Source organism: Oryctolagus cuniculus, chromosome X, assembly GCF_964237555.1.
Source record: "Oryctolagus cuniculus chromosome X, mOryCun1.1, whole genome shotgun sequence".
Classification (NCBI taxonomy): domain Eukaryota; kingdom Metazoa; phylum Chordata; class Mammalia; order Lagomorpha; family Leporidae; genus Oryctolagus; species Oryctolagus cuniculus.
Window position 1 is genome coordinate 128,636,677 of NC_091453.1, and position 23,266 is coordinate 128,659,942.

Genomic DNA, 23,266 nt, shown 5'->3' on the forward strand with positions numbered 1-23,266 from the left:
AAGCAGCGGAAGATGGCTCAAGTACTTGGGCCCCTGCCACCCAGGTGGGAGACCTGAAGGAAGTCCCTGGCTGTTGGCTTCACCTGGCTCAACCCTCACTGTTGTGGGCATTTGGGGAATAAATCAGAGGATGTAGGATGTCTCCATCTCTCTGTAACTCCAACATTCTGATAAATAAATCTTTTTTTAAAAAAAATTAAAAAGCCATAGCACAAGGGATCTCGGGGAAGGAAACAACTGCTGTCTCGGGATGATGAGGCTGGGTTTGTGGACCCCAGCATAGGGGGAGGCCCAAAAGCATATACTCAGTACTTGCCCCCAAATACGCAGTTCACCACAGTTACCTCTGGAGGGCTTGTTGATCAGCCTTCCCTGTACAGTCTGTTAAAAATCCCAAGAATCTGCTTGGTCACCACCCAGCTCCCCACAAACTACCCCTGGTACAAACTCAGCAGTGAGAAATATGAGGGTACTTCAAAATTTTCATGGAATTAAAAATTACTTATGAGTTAAAAAATTGAAATTACATAGTTTTTTTTCATAATACACATGTACCATGACCCTTTTTTTTTTTTTGACAGGCAGAGTGGACAGTGAGAGAGAGAGAGAGAGAAAGGTCTTGCTTTGCCGTTGGTTCACCCTCCAATGGCCGCTGCGGCCAGCGCACCACGCTGATCCGATGGCAGGAGCCAGGTGCTTCTCCTGGTCTCCCATGGGGTGCAGGGCCCAAGCACTTGGGCCATCCTCCGCTGCACTCCCTGGCCACAGCAGAGAGCTGGCCTGGAAGAGGGGCAACCGGGACAGAATCCGGTGCCCCGATCGGGACTAGAACCTGGTGTGCCGGCGCCGCAAGGAGGAGGATTAGCCTAGTGAGTCGCGGCGCCGGCCAACCATGACCCTTTTGAAGACTACTGATAGAGGGAGTGCAGATCAGGTCTTTAAGGAAAAGAAGTCCTGCAAGAATATCCTGTTCTGCTATTTCCTAATCCCTTTAAAAGCTGGGGCCTTTGGTCACATGACACAGCCAGATCTTTAATGTGTCTTCTGCACTGTGATCCCTGCTATCCCAGTAGCATAACCACATTTCCAACAGCACGACTTTGCCCAAGTGTTGCCCTAACTGCCTCTCTGGCCTCAGTTTGCTCATCTGTCAAATAGAGACAATAAAAACCATCCTCAACTCATGCGATAACTGTTAGTACTAAATGGGTCCAATTTCAGCCACTATTCTGGAAGTTTCTTAAAGTTGTACTTATAACATGGCCTGAATCAAAGCAGCTTTTCCCTCCCTCTTTGGTATAGTCATCTCCTCCACTCCAACAGCCTGGACTGTTTCCTGGTTCCTGGCACTCAACTCCTGTACTCTCCACGTTGCTGCCTCATTGTGGATTCACCTTTTCAGTTCCTGCATCCTCATGAAGCATTCCTCAACAGTCTAACCCGGGCTTCAAGGACTGCTCTTTGAACATTACAGCTTTCTGAAACCTGTCTAGTACTCTTTAAACAAAAAGAAAATATTTATTTATTTAAACAATGACAGACAACACAGAGTGTGCACTTGCATCTGTTGGTTTGCTCCCAAAACAGCTACAATAGTGGGGGCTGAGCCAAGTTGGATCCAGAAGCCAGACGCTTGTTCTAGGTCTCCCATATGCGAATCAGGAACTCAAGTTCTTGAGCCATCATCTGTTGCTTCCCAAGCACATTAATAGGGACCTGGATCAGAATCAGAGTTGCTGAAACTAGAATCAGCACTCCAGTATGGGATGGATGGGTCCCAAGTAGTAGTTTGAAGCTGCTGTAGTACACACTCATCAGCTATCTAGTACTCCTGTGCAAGATTATCTTGAGTGTTTCTGCTTTGTTTATGACATTTGTGTACCTTGTTGCCCTGGATAGACTGGAGTCTTTCTGAGGTAAAGGACCTTACGTGGTTCACTCTCATACTGTCCCCAGAGTGCCTTTGTCAGAGGAGATGTTGACTGATAGCAGTAAATTGTTAAATTTGAGTCATTCAACGTTTATGAAATGTGCACCATAAAACATACTGTACCATGCGAGACTTGTCAAATGAATGATACAGCCCCTGCCCTGGAGTTAGTTACATGCTGATTTGAGAGGGAATACATATTAGTAACTTTGGTTTGGGGCAGGACCAGATGCCATCCACAGAATTATCTGGGAAGTGCTACAAGGGTTTAGGAGAGGTGGGGATCTATCTCATTGGGAGACTAGGAAGGCTCAGAAGGAGACTGAGCTGTGTGCTAAAAAAATGGACTTGATTTTGTAGGTAGTGATACAGGAGTCCAACCCAAATAAGTCAGTGCAACCCCAAGAAGTCATCTGTTGGCTTAGAAGACAAGAGATAAGTAGCAATAAGAATAGCTTGAGTTGGGGCTGGCACTGTGGCATGGAGGGTTATGCCTGCACCTTCAGTGTCAGCATCCCACATGTGCCCCGGTTCAACTCCAGGCTGCTCCACTTTTTTTTTTTTTTAGCAAATTACATTTGATTTTTTAAAGATTTATTTATCTGAAAGAGTTACAGAGAGGCAGAGAGAGAGAGAGAGAGAGAAGTCTTCCATCTGCAGGTTCACTCTCCAAATGGTGGCAGCAGCCAGAGCTGGACTGATCCAAAGCCAGGAGCTTCTTCCAGGTCTTGCACACGGGTGCAGAGGCCCAAGCACTTGGGCCATCTTCTGCTACTTTCCCAGGCCATACCAGAGAGCTGGATAGGAAGTGCAGCAGCCAGGACTTGAGCTGGTGCCCATGTGGGATGCTGGCACTGCAGGCAGTGGCTTTTACCTGCTACACCACAGCACCAGCCCTACTGCTCCAGTTCCGATGCAGCTCCCTGCTAATGCTCCTGGGAAAGAGTGGAAAATGGCTGAAGTACTGGGCTCCTACACACATGCAGGAGACCCAGAAGTAGCTTTTGGCTTCAGATTAGCCCAGCTGCAGCCATTTTGGGAATGGACAAGCCGATGGAAGATCTGTCTCTTCCTCTCTCTAACTCTGACTTTCAAATAAATAAATAAATCTTTAAGATACAGCTCAGGCAAAGGAAGGGGGAGTGGATAGTGCTTTCCAAATCTCATCTTGTGGTCTCTGACTCAGTGAGATAGGTGCTGTTATGTCCACTTGACCAATGAAGAAACCAGAGCACAGAGGTCCAGGGGTTTAGCTAAGCTCTGGAGAGTGAATTATAATTTAAACTTAGGGTTGGCCCACCCAGAGTCTGTGTGTCCACCAAGCAAGTTGAAGACAAGCATGTGCATTCTGAGCCTCGTGTAAAGAATCTCAAGCTGTTGCCTTGAGTTAATGCTCTTTTGAAATATGGACTGGTCCTGGGCCCTGGGTATATTCTTGCTCAATTCACTTTGCTATATATCTCATTTCCCATCTGTTAAGCGAAGAACTCCACCACAGTGACTACTTCAAATCTTCCAGCTCCAGTGTGATCCAGAGACCTTTAAATTGTTGCTTGCCCATGAACAGGTCAACATCGCCCTTCAGAGTGTAGGAAGGACTGGTGCACTTTAATCAAAAGAGTGCACATTTCACAAAATAGATTCTATGATGACACCTGAAATGGTCAACTCAATTTATTCAATTGTGAGAGTAGAAGCCGAATTGGCCAGGAGATTGCAGGCCTCCTGTGCTGAAAAACTGTTCAAAGGCACCATCCTTAACTACTCATCCCTGATAATTGTAGTTTGCTGCCAATTCCTTCCATATTCATCTTCCTATAACGGTTGCAACAGGGGTTGGTGGTGAGATGATTGGGATACAAGTATCATCTGCAACCATAGCAAATACTCTTTTCCTCTGATTTAGATATTTTGATGTTTGCTCATATCTACTTCTTTCCCCCTTCAGAGCAAAACTATCAGAGTATTTCCTGTTTATAAAATGACTGTTAAGACCACTGCTTTTTACTGATTATGTGATGAGGAAAGAATCAATGAGAGCAGATGTTTCTGAGCACTCCAGCTGTGTGCAGAGACATAGTTGGACCTGGCTCCTGTGTTGTCTCTTCGGTGAGAAAGCAAAGCTAACATTACCATCAAGCTTTACAGTTTACAGTTCTGTACGTGCCAAGCAAAGCTCCTCTTTGTGTGTGGTCCAAGGAGCCCAACTTTAAAACTAGTTCCTCCTGTGCACCAAATGTCCATGGAACATCATGCTGTAACTCCCACTGTGGCTATGAAAAGAATGAAAACAGCTCTACTGTAGTTTGGGTCCTTACATTGTATTCCAGCTTATGAAGAATGACCATTCAGGCTGTCTTTCTTACTCTGGGTCACATACTGCTCACTCAATCCTAGGTCAATTCTGTATTGTGGTTATCTGGACTTTATCCTGATTCCTTTCTCATTGCTTATGGTTATGTACTCTACTCCTTTCTGCCTCATTATCTGTATACCTAGCCTTTTCTCGTGTTTAGTTTCTATAAGTTTCTGGACTAGACATAGATGTACAGGGAGGCAAATGAAGTTCAGGAGTAAGCTACAGATTTCTCTAACTTGCACAGGCCTGGAGGAGGCCTAGCATTATGGTCCTACAGATGTGTGGTTTATGATGTCTGCAGAAGATATTTTAAATGCATTTGGTTCAGGACACCTCTCTTTCTACTCTGCTTTCTCCACTCTTCCCCTTGTTTTGTGTAACAGTACAATGGCCATAGGCATATTGAGAATCCAACTAAGAGAACTAAGTTGGGATATGTTTAGTTTGGTTAAGAGAGTTACATCTCAGGGGTTCAAAACTTATTTCTTATGTTTTCAAGTTGTTGCTAACTGTCTTATGTGAGAATAGCTTCTGCCTATATGCCAGTTTATCTAGTGACAGGACAAGAAGTGTGGGACTAGGGGTACATTGTGTTGTCACTGTGGCTTATAGAGGTTGGTGCCAGTTATGTTGACAGTGGAAGAGAGTCAAGGTTCATAATGTGTGGAGCTGGAAGCTAGTCTGTGGAAAAATCTTCTGATGGCAATCAGATGTATAATATTGTAAGTATAAAAGTCTCTTCACTGAACAGTGAAAGTTCTCTCCTGTCAGGAATTCACTTAGCGCATAGTGTATGCCTCTGTAAACTCAACATGCGTTTTTTGCACATTTGGTTGTAGGTTGTGTGAAATGGTATTTTTCAGAGTTCTGAGGTTGTGGAATATAGACCTGGAGTAGGACTAGAAACTGTGCAGAAAGGAGTTAATGGAATATGCTTGAGAGTGCTGACCTTAGAAAAACATGCTTAAGAGCTTGGCCCTCTGCTGACATCTGGGAACTGTGTGTCCCTAGTCAACAGTGTGCCCAGATTGTACAAATGATAAGGTTTATACTGAACACCTTGTTTTCCTTCTGAGAGTCTGAAATTGATACATGCTAGGCACATGATGCCTATGTGACTGACCCCTACTATAAACTGGGCAATAAGTCTGGGCTTCCATGGGTAGAACCATCCCACAAATGTCACTACATTTTCATTGCTGAAGTAAAAATGTGCTTTGTGTGGACCCTCATGGGAGGGAGAGCACATTAAGGAAGCCTGCACATAAAGTTTCTCCAGATTCTGCTTTTCTCTTGTGATCAGGATTTGTTGTTGTAATAATTCTTAGCTGTGAGTCAAGCTATATGCTGAGTCCTGCAAGTTTACAACTATAATGAACAAAAAAAATGAAGTAATATATTACAGGGGTATATTAGGACCTTAGCAAAGATGTGCTACTATCAGTGTTACTTTTTATGAAGTTTGAGATGTTAGTAATATTTGCCAAGTGTGTATTCTTTTGTATTTATTTTCTCATTTTAAATAAATTTTTACCTTTGTTCTCAATTTTATATTGGTAATTTTGTATTCTTATATTTTAAAAGGGCCCCAAATGTTACAGACTTTAGGGCCTACAAAACCTCTCTGCCTTGGATCCAAGACTTGCTAGTTCTTACTGGTTTTATTATTATCTCTTCATGTTTCACAGGTATGGAAACTAAAACTTAGAGGAAATCAAGCTTACTTGGAAAGAAACAGGACAGGAACTAGTTCTTCCAACACCCATTGAATGCTCTTTCCCTTGCATTTCATAAAATGTTCTGGTGAGTTTTCTGTAAATGTTAGTCATGAGGTATTGTCCACTGGATGACATTCAGGAGATTGGAGTTCTAGTACCATCCCTTTCAGCAGATGGGTAATCCTAAACTCGTTCTTTTCCCTTCTGGGATGGGTTATACCTTTTCTAAAACAAAGAGGTTAGACTAGATGCTCTTTAGGGACCTTTCTGTCTTTGATGTTCTCTGAGCTTTTCATTCCAGAGGTACTAGAATTACACTATCTTTTTAAAATTTATTTTATTTATTTGAAAGTCAGAGTTACACAGAGAGAAGGAGAGACAGAGAGAGACAGAGGTCTTCCACCCACTGGTTCACTCTCCAATTGGCCACAATGGCCAGAGCTGTGCCGATCTGAAACCAGGAGCCAGGAGCTTCCTCTGGTTCCCTCACACGGGTGCAGGGGCCCAAGGACTTGGGCCATCTTCTACTGCTTTCCCAGGCCATGAAAAGAGCTGGATTGGAAGAAGAGCAGCTGTGACTAGAACTGTCGCCCATATGGGATTCTGGTGCTTCAGGCCAGGGTTTTAACCTGCTGCACCACAGCGCTGGCCCCCTAGAATTACATTATCATAGTTGAATTCAGTCATCATCTTTGTCTTGGATTTACCTCATCTCTAAAATGGAAGTAAAATACAAATATTTTCTGAGCATTGTGAAGCGCCTGGCTGCATTCTGTCTAATCAGGAACATTTCTATGTATAGTTCTCACAACTGCTACTAAAATGAGAACCTAAACGTCAAATATAGATTTTAAAATGAAAAGAAAATGAGTTATAAATATACTAGTTTTCAAACATTTTTAATGGAAGTATAATTTTCAGACAGAAAAAAATTACACAAATGCTAAGTGAACTGGTTAATGAATATTTTCAAAGTTGACACTGCAATGTAACCAGCACTTAAATTAAGAAGTAGAATACTGCTAGGAATTCCTTATGATCTTCTCCAAGTCATTGCTTCCAAATATAACCTCTATCTTGATACAATATCTATGATTACATAAATGGAATCCTATATTATGCACTTTTATTATTGTCTAGAGTCTTATAGTTAATGTTGCTTTTGAGATTAATCTGTGTAATTAATGTTGTGTGAGAAGTACTTCCTTTTTCCTCATTGACATAAAATATTGCATTTTATTTCAATACCATGATTTTTCCATTTTACCATTCATGAATATCTCCGGGTTTTTGCTATGATAAAGCTGTTATGAACATTCTTGTATTTGTTTTCTTTGGTGAATATCATGTATTTTTATTGTGTATGTGTTTTTATGTTTAGGGGTATAATTGATAACTTAGAAGATACACATATGTTTAAGTTTAGTAGATATACCTCCTATGATTTGAACAAGACCTGGCTTCTGGAGTAATGCAGATATTTAAACCCCAAAATCATATGTTAATGTTACTAAGAGGATAGAAACTTAATCCAATTATGTTATTTAGCAGTTGGGAGGTCATTAGAGCATTGAAGGCAAGCCCTCATATGGTAGTTCTTCAAAGTACTGGTTCTAAAAACCTACTTGGACCTAGCCACTCTCTCTGCCTCCTGACTCACCAGGTGATACTTCATCTGCACATGCTCTCTCTTGTCCTATAATGTTCTGTGCCACCTCAGGATTCTTCAAGCAAGAACACTATCAACAGATGTATATCAGTGGGGCTGATTGATCTTAGACTGTGAACCTCCAAAACTGTGAGCTGAAATAAATCTTTCATAAGTAGCTTGTCTCAGGTATTTTGTTGAGGTAATAAAAAGCTGATTAGTATAATTACCAAATTGTTTTCAAAAGGGATTGTATCAATTTACACTACCACTGGCAGCGTATGAGTTCCATTTGCTTTCTGTGATTTAGATATGATGCCATTTAGGTGGGTGGGCAAAATAATCTGATTTTGGTTATTTATTGAATAGATCAAACTTTTGTGGTATACAATTTTATGACTTTAGACTGGTGTATAGAGCCATGTATCCATCAGCACAGAACAGTTTCATCACCACCCCAAATTCCCATTGCCACCTGTTTATATTTAGTTCCACCCTCATTCCCAAACCCTGGAAGGCTGTGATTTGATTTCCATCCCATAGTTTTGCTCTTTCTAGATTGTCAAATAAACAGAATCATATGATTTATAGTCATTTGGATCTAGCATTTTTTCTTGGCAAAAGGCCTTTGAGAATCATCCATGTTGTGTATATCAGTAGTCCATTCCTTTTTGTTGCTGTGTAGTATTCCATTGTCTGGTGCATAATATTTTGTTTATCAATTCCTCAGCTGAGGTGTGTTTGATTTGTTTCCATTATTTTCTGTTTTAAATAATAATTATTATAAATAATTATTTACAGGATTTTGTGGGAATATAGGTTTTTATTTCTCTTAAGTAAATATGCAGGTGTGGTATTGCTGTGTTGCATGCCAAATTGGTGGATTATAGGTTCTTTAAAAAAATTTGATGAACATTTGAAGGGTGACTATACCATTTTGCATTCCCACTACTAGGATGTGACAGTTCCAGTTGGTCCACATTCTTTTTTTTTAAAGTTTTATTTTATGTATTTGAAAAAATTCGGGGCCGGCGCTGTGGTACAGCAGGCTAACACCCTGGCCTGAAGTGCCAGCATCCTATATGGGCACCGGTTCTAGTCTTGGCTGCTCCTTTTCTTATCCAGCTCTCTGCTATGGCTTGGGAAAGCAGTAGAAGATGGTCCAAGTCCTTGGGCCCCTGAACCCACGTGGGAGACCCGTAAGAAGCTCCTGGATCCTGGCCTTGGATCGGCGCAGCTCTGGCCATTGCGGCCATCTGGGGAGTGAACCATCGGATGGAAGACTTCTCTCTCTGTCTCTCCTTCTCTCTGTGTAACTCTGACTTTTAAATAAATAAAATAAAATCTTTTTTTTAAAAAAAAAGAATTACAGAGAGAGGTAGAGATAGTGAGAGAGGTCTTCCATCTGATGGTTCACTCCCCAATTGGCCACAATGGTCGGAGCTGTGCCAATCCAAAGACAGGAGCCAGGAGCTTCTTCCAGGTCTCCCACATGGGTGCAAGGGCCCAAGGACTTAGGCCATTTTCTACTGCTTTCCCAGGCCATAGCGGAGAGCTGGATTGGAAGAGGAGCAACCGGAACTAGAACCAGTGCCCACATGGGATGCTGGCGCTTAGGCCAGGGCTTTAACCCGCTGCACCACAGTGCCAGCCCTGGTCTACATTCTTGCCAGCACTTGGTATTGCTGGTTACTTTTTAAAAATATTAGCCAATCTGAGGTGTGTAGTGGTATCTTTTTGTGGTTTTACTTTGCATTTCTCTATTAATAATGTTAAATATTTTCCCCTATGCTTATTGGTCATCCACATAACTTCTTTGGTGAATTTTCTGTTACTATTTTTATATATTTAAAATATTAAGTTGCTTGTTTTCTTACTGTTAATTCAAAATATCTTATTTGGGGGCCCAGCATTGTGATGCAGCAGATGAAGCTGCTGTTTGCAATGCTGGCATTCCATATTGGAGTGCTGGTTTAAGTGCTGGCTGCTCCACTCTGATCTATCTCCCTGCTAATGCACGTGGGAAAGCAATGAATGATGGCCCAAATGTTTGGGCTCCTGCCACCCACATGGGAGACCTAGATGGAGTTCCTGGCTCCTGGCTTCCCCCTGGTGTAGCCCCAGCTATTGTGGCCATTTGGGGGGTGAACCAGCAGATGGAAAATCAATCAATCTTTCTCTCTCTCTCTCTCTCTCTCTCTCTCTCTCTTCCTCCCTTCCTCCCTCCCTTCCCTACCTCCTTCCCTCTGTTTGCCTTTAAGTAAACAAATAAATCCTATAACTATTATTTTAAATAATTACAGATTCAGAAGAAGTTGCAAAGAAATATACAGGGAAATGCCATGCACCCTTCACACCGACTTCCCTAATGTTGACATCTTGCATAACTTTGGTACAATATTTTTTTTTATCTTTTATTTAATGAATATAAATTTCCAAAGTACGACTCATGGATTACAATGGCTTTCCCCCCATACCGTCCCTCCCACCCACAACCCTCCCCTTTCCCACTCCCTCTCCCCTTCCATTCACATCAAGATTCATTTTCGATTAACTTAATATACAGAAGATCAGCTTAGTATACCTTAAGTAAGGATTTCAACAGTTTGCTCCCACACAGAGACATAAAGTTAAATAATAGATGATTTTTTTTTAAAATGATGATGAAATCAGATCAGACCTATTGTCATGTTTAATCCCAGTGAGAGTCAAGTTGGGAATTGATAATTTCTTTTTTTTTTTTTACAGAAGATCAGTTTAGTGTACATTAAGTAAAGATTTCAACTGTTTGCACCCCCATAGAAACACAAAGTGAAATATACTGTTTGAGTACTCGTTATAGCATTAAGCCTCAATGTACAGCACATTAAGGACAGAGATCCTACATGAGGAGTAAGTGCACAGTGACTCCTGTAATGTTGACTTTACAAATTGACACTCCTGTTTATGGCACCAGTAATCTCCCGATGCACCAGTCATGAGTTTCCAAGGCTATGGAAGCCCCTTGAGTTCTCCGACTCTTATCTTGTTTAGACACGGTCATAGTCAAAGTGGAGGTTCTCTCCTCCCTTCAGAGAAAGGCACCTCCCTCTTTGAAGACCTGTTCTTTCCACTGGGATCTCACTCACAGAGATCTTTTTGCCAGAGTGTCTTGGCTTTCCATGCCTGAAATACTCTCATGGGCTTTTCAGCCAGATCCGAGTGCCTTTAGGGCTGATTCTGAGGCCAGAGTGCTATTTAGGACATCCGCCATTCTATGAGTCGGCTGAGTATCTCACTTCCCATGTTGGATTACTCTCCCCTTTATTTATTCTATCAGTTAGTGTTAGCAGGTACTAGACTTGTTTATGTGCTCCCTTTGACTCTTAGTCCTTTCATTATGATCAATTGTGAACTGAAATTGATCACTTGGAATAGTGAGATGGCATTGGCACATGCCACCTTGATGGGATTGAACTGGAATCCCCTGGTATGTTTCCAACTCTACCAATTGGGGCAAGTCAGCCCGAGCATGCCCCAAGTTATACATCTCTTCCCTCTCTTATTCCCACTCTTATGTTTAACAGGGATCACATTTCAGTTAATTTTCAACACTTAAGAATAACTGTGTGATAATTGCAGAATCAAACCAGTCATATTAAGTAGAACAGACAAAAAAAATACTAGGAGGGATAATGTATTAAGTTGTCCATTAACAGTCAGGGCTATGCTGATCAAGTCACCATTTCTCATAGTGTCCATTTCACTTCAGGAGGTTTCCTTTTTGGTGTTCAGTCAGTTGTCACCGATCAGGGAGAACATATGGTATTTGTCCCTTTGGGACTGGCTTACTTCACTCAGCATGATGTGTTCCAGATTCCTCCATTTTGTTGCAAATGACTGGATTTCGTTGTTTCTTACTGCGGTATAGTATTCTAAAGAATACATATCCCATAATTTCTTTATCCAGTCTACCGTTGATGGGCATTTAGGTTGGTTCCAGGTCTTGGCTATTGTGAATTGTGCTACAATAAACATTAGGGTGCAGACCGCTTTTTTGTTTGTCAATTTAAACTCCTTTGGGTAAATTCCAAGGAGTGGGATGGCTGGGTTGAACGGTAGAGTTATCTTCAGGTTTCTGAGGAATCTCCAGACTGATTTCCATAGTGGCTTGACCAGTTTGCATTCCCACCAACAGTGGGTTAGTGTCCCTTTTTCCCCACATCCTCGCCAGCATCTGTTGTTGGTAGATTTCTGAATGTGAGCCATTCTAACCGGGGTGAGGTGAAACCTCATTGTGGTTTTGATTTGCATTTCCCTGATTGCTAGTGACCTTGAACATTTTTTCATGTGCCTGTTGGCCATTTGGATTTCCTCTTTTGAAAAATGTCTATTGAAGTCCTTGGCCCATCTCTTAAGTGGGTTGTTGGTTTTGTTTTTGTGGAGTTTCTTGATCTCTTTGTAGATTCTGGTTATTAACCCTTTATCTGTTGCATAGTTTGCAAATATTTTTTCCCATTCTGTCGGTTGTCTCTTCACTCTCCTGACTGTTTCTTTTGCAGTACAGAAACTTCTCAATTTGATGCAATCCCAATAGTTGATTTTGGCTTTGACTGCCTGTGCCTCCCGGGTCTTTTCCAGAAATTCTTTGCCTGTGCCAATATCTTGAAGGGTTTCTCCAATGTTCTCTAATAACTTAATGGTGTCAGGATGTAGATTTAGCTCTTTAATCCACGTTGAGTAGATTTTTGTGTAAGGTGTAAGGTAGGGGTCTTGCTTCATGCTTCTGCACGTGGAAATCCAATTTTCCCAGCACCATTTATTGAATAGACTGTCCTTGCTCCAGGAATTAGTTTTAGATCCTTGATCAAATATAAGTTGGCTGTAGATGTTTGGATTGATTTCTGGTGTTTCTATTCTGTTCCATTGGTCTATCCATCTGTTTCTGTACCAGTACCATGCTGTTTGATTACAACTGCCCTGTAGTATGTCCTGAAATCTGGTATTGTGATGCCTCTGGCTTTGTTTTTGTTGTACAAGATTGCTTTAGCTATTCGAGGTCTCTTGTGCCTCCATATGAATTTCAGCATCATTTTCTCTATATCTGCGAAGAATGTCTTTGGTATCTTGATTGGGATTGCATTGAATCTATAAATTGCTTTTGGGAGAATGGACATTTTGATGATGTTGATTCTTCTAATCCATGAGCATGGAAGATTTTTCCATTTTTTGGTATCCTCTTCTATTTCTTTCTTTAAGGTTTCGTAATTCTCATCGTAGAGATCTTTAACGTCCTTAGTCAAGTTTATTCCAAGGTATTTGATTGTTTTTGTAGCTATTGTGAATGGGATTGATCTTAGCAGTTCTTTCTCAGTCATGGCATTGCTTGTGTATACAAAGGCTGTTGATTTTAGTGCATTGATTTTATATCCTGCCACTTTGCCAAACTCCTCTATGAGTTCCAATAGTCTCTTAGTAGAGTTCTTTGGATCCTCTAAGTACAGAATCATATCATCTGCAAAGAGGGATAGTTTGACTTCTTCCTTCTTGATTTGTATTCCTTTGATTTCTTTTTCTTGTCTGATGGCTCTGGCTAAAACTTCCAGAACTATGTTAAATAGCAGTGGTGAGAGTGGGCATCCCTGCCTGGTGCCAGATCTCAGTGGAAATGCTTCCAACTTTTCCCCATTCAATAGGATGCTGGCCGTGGGTTTTTTATAAATTGATTTGATTATATTGAGGAATGGTCCTTCTATACCCAATTTGCTTAGAGTTTTCATCATGAAAGGGTGTTGAATTTTATCAAATGCTGTAATTCTCTTTCAATGCTGCATCTTTTTCCGGCTTAGCAATTAAGGTGATGCTGTCTTCATAGAAAGAATTTGGGAGGATTCCCTCTTTTTCGATTGTTCTGAATAGTTTGAGAAGAAATGGGATTAGTTCTTCTTTAAATGTCTGGTAGAATTCAGCAGTGAATCCATCTGGTCCTGGGCTTTTCTTTGTTGGGAGGGCCTTTATTACTGTTTCAATTTCTGTTTCAGTTATGGGTCTATTTAGGTTTTCTATGTCTTCATGGTTCAATTTTGGTAGATTGCATGTGTCCAGGAATCTATCCATTTCTGATAGGTTTTCCTGTTTGCTGGCATACAGGTCCTTGTAGTAATTTCTGATGTTTCTTTTTATTTCTGTGGTGTCTGTTGTTACGTTTCCTTTTTCATCTCTGATTTTATTGATTTGGGACTTTTCTCTTCTTTTTTTAGTTAGTTGGGCCAATGGGGTGTCAATTTTGTTTATTTTTTCAAAAAACCAGCTTCTCGCTTGGCTGATTTTTTGTAGTGTTTTTTTGGATTCAATCCTGTTAATTTCTTCTCTGGTTTTAATTATTTCTCTTCTCCTACTAGATTTGGGTTTGGTTTACTGCAGTTTTTCTAGGTCCTTGAGGTGCGCTGAAAGCTCATTTATTTGGTACCTTTCCAATTTCTTGATATAGGCACCTATTGCTATAAATTTGCCTCTCAATACTGCTTTTGCTGTATCCCATAAGTTTTGATATGTTGTGTTGTTGTCTTCATTTACTTGCAGAAAGTTTTTGATTTCTCTTTTGATTTCTTGAATGACCCAGTGTTCATTCAGGAGCATGTTGTTCAGTCTCCATGTGTTTGCATACTTTCTGGGGTTTCCTGAGTTGCTAATTTCCAGCTTCATTCCGCTGTGGTCTGAGAAGCTGCATGGTATGATTCTAATTCTTTTAAATTTGCTGAGACTTGCTTTATGGCCTAGTATGTGATCAGTCCTAGAGAAGGTTCCATGCACTGCTGAGAAGAATGTGAAGTCTGTAGATGTAGGGTTGAAAGTTCTGTAGATATCTGTTAGATCCATTTGGGCAATAGTGTCAATTAAATCTGCTGTTTCCTTGTTGATCTTCTGTCCGGATGATCTGTCTATTTCTGAGAGTGGAGTATTGAAGTCCCCCAGTACTATTGTATTGGAATCTAAATCTCCCTTTAAGTCCCTTAACATATCTTTTAAATAGACCGGTGCCCTGTAATTAGGTGCATATACATTTATAATAGTTACATCTTCCTGTTGAATTGAACCCTTATCATTATATAGTGTCCCTCTTTGTCTCTCTTAACAGTTTTTGTATTAAAGTTTATTTTGTCTGATATTAATATGGCTACACCTGCTTTTTTTTTGGTTTCTGTTGGCATGGAATATCTTTTTCCAACCTTTCACTTTCAGTCTGCATGCCTCTTTGTTAGAGAGATGTGTTTCTTGTAGGCAACAAATAGTTGGGTTGTGTTCTTTGAGCCAGTCAGCCAAACGGTGTCTTTTAACTGGAGAATTCAGACCATTAATGTTCAATGTGACTATTGATACGTAGTGACTTTGCCCTGCCATTTTCCCGGAAATATTTTCTAGTATATGCTTTGAGCTTCCCATGCTCTTTTACTGGTAGGTGTTCTTCCTTTCCCTTCTTTCATATTGATGGCCGTGTTTCTGTGTTTCTGAGTGTAGCACATCTTTAAGTATCTTTTGCAGGGCCGGACGAGTGGCCACAAAGTCTTTCAATTTCTGTTTGCTATGAAAGGTCTTTATTTCACCTTCATTCACAAATGAGAGCTTGGCAGGATATAATATTCTGGGCTGGCAATTTTTCTCTCTTAGCACCTGTGCTATGTCTCGCCCTTCCCTCCTAGCCTGTAGTGTTTCTGATGAGAAGTCTGCTGTGAGTCTGATTGGAGATCCTCTGAGAGTAATCTGACGTTTCTCTCTTGCACATTTTAGGATCTTTTCTTTATGTTTCACTGTGGTAAGTTTAATTACCACGTGTCGTGGTGAGGATCTCTTTTGGTCATGTTTATTGGGGGTTCTATGAGCTTCCTGTACTAGGATATCTCTGTCCTTCTCCAAACCTGGAAAGTTCTCTGCTAGTATCTCACTAAAAAGGCCTTCCAATCCTTTCTCTCTCTCCATGCCTTCAGGAACTCCTAGAACTCGAATGTTGGTTTTTTTTAATAGTATCCTGTAGATTCCCAACAATATTTTTTAGATTTCTAATTTCCTCTTCTTTTCTTTGGTTTGACTGTATGTTTTCCTGTGCTCTATCTTCTAAGTCCGATATTCTCTCTTCTGCTTCACCCATTCTGTTTTTAAGGCTTTCTAATGTGTTTGTCATTTGATCTATTGAGCTCTTCATTTCATTTTGATTTCTCTTCACTATAACACTTTCCTGTTCTACTAGTTTCTGAGTTTCATTTTGACTCTTCCTTAAAATTTCATTTTCACGAGAGAGATTTTCAATCTTGTCCATTAAGGATTTCTGTAGTTCAAGGATTTGCTTTTGAAAACTTCTAAATGTTCTTATCATAAATTTTTTGAAATCTGTATCTTGCATTTCTTCTATCTCATCATCTTCATACTCTTAGCTTGGGGTGTTTTGCTTATTTGGAGGCATCATAGTGTCATCGTTGATCTTGCTCCCTCTATTTCTGTGTTTGTTACTCGGCATAGTTAATTCTTCTTGTGTCACTGTGCGTTTTTTTTTTTATACTGTGTCCGTGTTAAGTGGACTGCCTGCTGTTGGAGGAGCCTTGGAGGCTTGAGATGGGTGCGGCCTGAGAGCTCTGCCTGGTTCTTCCTGGTTAAGGGTGTGCAAAGGTGACACCCTCAGGTTATGCGTGGTAAATCTCTCTTTATTTATTTATGTATTTTATTTATTCAGGGGGTAAGTAACACCGCATGGCACGGCTGTGCAGAATTGATGGTATTTCGCTTTCAGTCTTTGGCTTCTACCCGCAGAGTCCCAGAGTCCCTTTAGGCTCCTCTGGACTCCCACTGGGTTGCCTAGGCTACTGAATTGTAGTGACTCAGTTCCTTAGCTCTCCCCCATTGATATGTAAATCCAGAGAGGGGGCCTGCTCTTTGTCTCTTGGGAATTCTTCAAGCCTTGCAGCCTTGTAACCTTTGCAAGGTTAGGGGGAAGAGAAACCCCGAAGCTTTTTTTCCTTCTTTCCGGTAGTGAGTTTGCTGCACTTTCTGGCCCCCCTCTAGATTCTGACCCCCGTTTCCCCACCAATGTCTTGGGTTATTGAGCTCACCTCCCCTTCCAGCGCCGATGTGTGGACTCGGGAGCCCTGAGCGTCCCAAGTCTCCCCGCTGTTGTCTGTGTGGCATGCACTCCCCTTCGAGCACTGGCGTGCAGACCCTGGGGCTTCCGCGGCTCGGTCCCGCGGCTTGGCTTCCGCGCGGTGGGCGACCTTGTTCTCCCAGTAGGTCCTCCGATTCATGGCCACTGGATCCAGAAGAGTTTCCCGTGCAGTATTTTCCTGGTTCTTTTTTCTGCGGCTACCGTAACTCCCCTTTTATTAAACTAAATTTTCCCGGACTATCGGTGCGCGCCCTCACTATTCTGCCATCTTGGCTCCGCCCCCTTTGGTACAATATTAACAACAGAAAATTGATATCAGTGCAGTATAGAGTTTATTCAAAGTTCACCAGTTATACTTACACTTTGTGTAAGTGCATTTCTATGCAATTTTATTATATGTATAGCTTTGTGTAACTTCCACCACAATCAACAGAACCATACCATCACCACAAAGCTTGCCTCTTACTACTACTTCATAGCCTTATCCACTTCCTACCCTAAATCGTTTATCCTTGACAACCATGGTTTTGTTTTCCATCTCTATAGTTTCATTGTGCCAAGAATGTTGTCTATATCGTAACCTTCTCATTCGTTGTTCCAAGAATGTTATCTGTATTGTTACCTTCTCAAATTGAATTTTTTCCCTCAGTTTAATTCTATGGATGTTCAGTGAAGTTGTTGCAAGTATCTGTTGTTCATTTCTTTTTTATTGTTGAATAGTATTTCTTAGTTTGGATGTACCACTCTTTAACCATTCATGCTTTTCAGTGACTTCTAGTTGTAAGCTATTCTGTATAAAGTTGCCATGAACATTCATATACAGGTTTCTGTATTACTTTAGGCTTTTGTTTCTCTAGGATAAATGTCCAAGAATACCATTGCAGGTAACTCCATTTTAGTTTTTAAAGCAACTTCCATACTAGTTTCCAGAGTACCTGTACCATTTTATATTTTGACCAGCAGTACATAAGTGATCCATTTTCTCTACATGTTCATTATCATTTGGTTTTGTTACAATTATTTATTATAGCAAGGTTAATGTATTTGTAGTAATATCTCTTGTGGTTTTAATTTGCATTCTCTTGATGAATAATGATATTGAATACCTTCTCGTGTGCTTATCTGGCATCTGTGTATCCTGTTCAGTTAAATATTTCTTCATACAGTCTTTCAAATGGAATATTTGTTTATTTGATGTAGAGTTTTGAGAGTCTTTTATGTATTCCAGATATAGGCCCTTTGTGGGATACATAATTTGCAGATTTTTCTCCCATTCTGTCATTTTTCTTTTGTCTTTTCAACAGTCTTTCACAGAACAATAGTTTTTGAATTTTATATTTGATTAAATGTAATTTATTATTACTTTTATGAGTTTTTAAATATTTATGTATTTGAAAGGCACAGAGAGAGACACACACACAGAGACAGATTGGTCTCCTGTCTGCTAGGTCAGTACCCAAATGCCTGCAGCAGCTGGGCCTGGGCCAGACCAAAGCCTGAAGTGGGGAGCTCAATCCAGGTCTCCATATAAATAACAGGAATTCAGCTACTTGAGTCATCATCTGCTGTTTCCCAGAGTACAGATTAGCAAAACGTTGGAATCAGAGCAAAGCTAAGACTCAAACCCAGGTACTCCAGTATGGGATATGGGCATCCCAAGCAACATCTTAACCTCTACACTAAACACCCGCCTCTATGGGTCATGTTTTGGGTGTCAAGTATAAATACTACTCACCTACATTTAGGTCTAGAGATTTTGCCTCTCTCTCTCTCTCTCTCTTTTCTCTCTTCTCTCTCTTCTCTCTCTCTCTCTCTCTCTCTCTCTCTCTCTCTCTCTATGTGTGTGTGTGTGTGTGTGTGTGTTTTGCAGGGATTTTACTTATAAATCCATGACCCAATTTGACTTTAAGTTTCAGGTTTAAGTCAAAGGTCATTTTTCTTTCTTTCTTCTACACTCCCTTCCTAGTTTCTTTTCCTTCTCTTTTTTCCTTCCTTTCTTCTGTCTTTGTTTCCTGCCCTTTCTTCCTTCCCTTCCTTATTTCATTCCTTGGTATGTCCAGTTGCTTCAGCATCATTTATTAGAAAGACTATGGCTTTTCCATTGAATAGGTTTTGCATCTTTGTCAGTCATTTGGACTTTTTTGCATGGATCTATTTCTGTGTTTGCTCTTCTGTTACAGTGTGTATACTTCCTTCAGTACCACTCTGTATTTATTGTTATTGTTGAATTTTAGGACTTCTTTATATGTTCTGGATGGAAACCCTTCTTTAGGTATGTGACTTGCAAATATTTTTCCCAGTGTGTAGTTAGTCTTTTAATTCCATTCAAAGTACCCTCCATAGATTTCTTTCTTTTTTTAACTTTTATTTAATAAATATAAATTTCCAAAGTACAGCTTTTGGATTACAGTGGCATAGATTTATTTCTTTAATTGATTTCCAATGTAGCCTAAGAATGTGCTTTTAATGATGTATATATTCTTTTAAATTTGTTGAGTTTTTTATTGACCACAATATAGTCAATCTTTTTGAATGTTCCATGAGCAGTTTAGAAGAATGTATTAGGTGTGGTTTTTTATACTCATCGGTCAGGACAGGTTGGGTGATAGTGCTATTCATATAATCTATATCCTCACTAATTGTCTGTGTACATTTTCTATCAATTACTGAGACAGAAGTGTTGAAGTCTCCAATTATAGTTGTATTTGTCTTTTTATACTTTCAGTAGTGTCAGATTTTGTCTAATGTGCTTTAAGCTTTGCTAAGTGCACACGTATTTACAGTTTTATACCTTATTGGCAGATTAATCTTTTTAATGTTGTGTAACATCCTTCTTTATTTCTGATAATATAATCTGATGTGTGGTTTGTTTGTCTGATATTGCTGTAGCTATTCCAGCACAATATTTCACTATTTTTACCTTCAGCAGTTATATTTTAGGTCAGTTTGATATAATAAAAATCCATTTTTACCTTCACTTATTTCTCTTTAGTACTCTTGATTTTGTGAAGATCCATATTTCCATCTAATATCTTCCTTCAGTGTGAAGAACTTCTTAAGAGTTCTCTATGATTTCCATCATTTTTTATTTTCAATAAAAATCTTTATTTCATCTTCATTTTAAAAAATAACCTTATGGAGAGATAATTTACATGCCATAAAATTCACCCTTTTAAATACACAATTCAGTCATTTTCAGTGAATTTATAGTTGAGCAGGCATCAGCACAATATACTTTTTTTTTAAAGATTTTATTTATTTATTTGAGAGTTATAGACAGTGAGAGGGAGAGACAGAGAAAAGGCTTCCTTCCTTTGGTTCACTCCCCAAATGGCCACAACGGCTGGAGCTGCTCCAATCCAAAGCTAGGAGCCAGGTGCTTCTTTCCAGTCTCTCATGTGGGTGCAGGTGCTCAAGGACTTGGGTCATCTTCTACTGCTTTCCCAGGCCAGAGCAGAGAGCTGGATCAGAAGAGGAGAAGCCAGGACTAGAACCGGCGCCCATATGGGATGCTGGTGCCGCAGGTGGAGGATTAACCTACGCCACAGCACTGGCCCCAGCACAATACACTTTTAAAACATTTTCATCACCCTCAAAGATCCCTCATGCTCATTTATAGTCAATCACATTCTTACCTCCAAGCCCAGGCAACTACTAATTTGTTCTGTATCCCTATAGATTTTCTCTCTTTGGAATATCCTATGAATCATACAATATCTAGTCATTTGTGTCTGGCTTCTTTCATATAAAATGATCGTTTTTGAAGTTTATCTATATTGTAGCTTGCATCAATATTTTCTTCCTGTATTGCTGAATAATATTCTGTTGTATGGATGCATCCTAGTTATTTATCTGTTTAATCGTTGATGAGCATTTTGGGTTATGTTCACTTTTTGATTATTGTAAGTAATGTTGTTGGGAGTATGTTTATGATTTTTTGTATAGACATGTATTTTCATTTTATTTCTTACCCAGGAATGGAATGCTAGTTTATATGGTAAATGTATTAACATTTAAAGGAACTAACTGCCAAACTGTTTTCCAACATGCTGTATCAGTTTATATTGCCACAAATAATGTCATCTTCATCTTATAAAGATATTTTTCTGGGTGTAGAATTCTGACTTGTATGGTTCCAGATAAGTAATCTGTTATGTTATTGTATATTATGTTTATTTTTTCTTTGACTGCTTTCAAGATTTTATGTATATTTTGTTTCTAGCAGTTGGAATATGATAATGTCCATGGGCATATTTTATTGGGGACTCTGACCTTGGTGATTTGGTATTGTTGTTTAGTTTTGGGAAAGTTTTACTCATTATGTCTTTAGAGATTAGAAAAATAAGTTGTGAATGCTGATTGTGACTTGGGTATCACATGTCGAAGTGCTGATTTGAGTCCTGGCTGATCTGCTTCCAATCCAGCTTCCTACTAATGTGCCTGAGAAAGCAGTGTAAGATGACCTAAGTACTTGGTCCCCAGCCATTCACATGGGAGACCAGGATGCAGTTTATGGCCTCAGCCTGGTCCAGTCTTGGCTTTTGAGGCTATCTGGGGAATGAATCAGCAGAGAGAAAATCTCCCTACCTCTCTCCCTCCATCCCTCCCTCTCCCTTTCCTCTCTTTTTGTTACTCTGCCTTTCAAATAAATAAATCTTAGGAAAAGAAAAATAGTAAGAATATAAAATAAATTCCCATTCCACCTTACTTTTATTCTAATTATACTAATGCTAGACTGTTTTCTTGGATATCCTCTTTTATTGTAACTTCCTGTTTATGATTCAATTTGGGTAATTTCTGTTGACTGGTCTTTACATTCATTGATTTTCTTTGGCTTTTTTGAGATTGCTGGTGAGCCCATTTGTCTTTGCTACTGCGTTTTCATTTTTAGTATTTCCATTGAGTTCTTAGGATTCCCATTTCTCTGCTGCAGTTGCATGCTGATCTTTTTTTCAGATTTGTTTCTTTGTTTCAAAGTCAGAGTTGGTGGGGGGAGAGAGAGAAAGAGGCAGAGAAATCTTTCATCTGTTGGTTCACTCTGAAGCCAGGAGCTTCATCCAGGTCTCCCATGTGAGTGGCAGGGGTCCAAGCACTTGGGCCATCTTCTGCTTCTTTTCTTAGGCCATTAGCAGGGAGCTGGATCAGAAATGGAGCAGCCAGGACATGAACCTGCGCCTGTATGGGATACTGGTTTTGCAGGTGGCAGCTTCACCCACTATGCCTCAACCCTGGCCCTTTATAAACTGATCTTGCATGATATCTACCTCTTCGATTACATTCTTTAACATGTTAATTATAATTATTTAAAATTTTATACGTTATAGCTTCAATATCTGTTATATCATATTCTAGTTGTGATTGCTTTGTTTCTTGGGAGTGTAATTTTTCTTGCCTTTTTGTGTGTCTCAATTTTTTTGTTTGAAGCCAAACTTATTATGTAGGGTGGTGAAATCTGAAGTAAACAGTTTTTAAGCCTGGAAATGTGACTACACACTTGCTTCTGCTAGATATTCATTGCAGGGTCTGGAGTTAACCTAGTTAGGAGTTGGACTCAGTTTGGGGTCATTGTTGCTATATGTCGCCTCAGTGTACCCAGCCTCCAATTCATCAAGTGATTTCTTATGTTTAGGGTAAGGTTGCTTTTCTAAAGCTATTTATTTTAGGTTGCCTCTTTACACTCAGTGCCTTAGATAGTCTCTACATGCTCCTCCTTTTCCTCTGCCCCTTTCTTAGCAGTATTCTAATGTTACTAGTCGCTCAAGATCATTTGTTTAGTGACATGGGGAATTAGGAGAGAATATTTTCTGTTGTTCTGCTTAAAGCCTGAGTCTTAGGTTCTATGTACCTAAGTCTAAAGGGCATAGCCTTCTCAAATCTTGCCTTTACCTTTATATAGTTCTGGGCCCAGAACATATTTCTAACCTTACCCAACTGTGTTTTACTATTTCCTTATTCCAGCTGGAGTGAGTTTCTACCAGTATTCAAAGGGTGATAAAGCTTTTTTTTTTCTGCCCACAAAATAAGGCATTTTTTTCCCTAGGAGAGATAGGGAAAATGCATGGGATAGAAATTCTTATCACTCTTGCATGAATAATATTATCTACAAGGTCTGTCCCTCATTGCACCCATTCATGGGACTTTTTCTGATCTTTTCTTCAATTACCCTATGAGGTCCATAGAGAGAGAGAAAGAACTTGGAAAAGAAAGCCAACTGTTCTAAATCCTGAGGCTTCACACTGTCCTTCCAGTACATATTTTGCCTTCACTAACTCATGAACATTCCTTCCTGAAATCTTCTTACCTGTTTTTGATTAAACTTACCCAATATAAGTGACTATTCACATCCCCTCTTCCTGCAAGGACCATATATCCTCAGATTGGGGGCAAGTTTATTGCTCTACAAACTGAGTGTCCCAATACATTTGCATGTTTGAAGTTAGTCTGGCTTGGTTTGTGTTCACTATGGAGTGAAGCCTTTTTC

The 23,266-nt window shown here is 40.0% G+C and overlaps 1 protein-coding gene across 13 annotated transcripts in view; it reads left to right on the forward strand.

Moving 5' to 3' along the window:
• LOC127487103 (uncharacterized) overlaps window positions 1-23,266 on the forward strand; it is a 72,873-nt gene that overhangs the window by 10,114 nt on the left and 39,493 nt on the right. For 8 of the 13 annotated variants that reach the window (XR_011385322.1, XR_011385323.1, XM_070066391.1 and 5 more), the window contains one exon: window positions 5,978-8,249. The exons of 3 other annotated variants lie outside the window; for them this stretch is intronic. The gene's annotated coding sequence lies outside the window, so the exon portion shown is untranslated. Of the gene's footprint in view, window positions 1-5,977; window positions 8,250-23,266 lie in introns of those variants that run through there. 2 more of the 13 variants (XM_070066397.1, XM_070066396.1) reach the window with 1 other exon arrangement.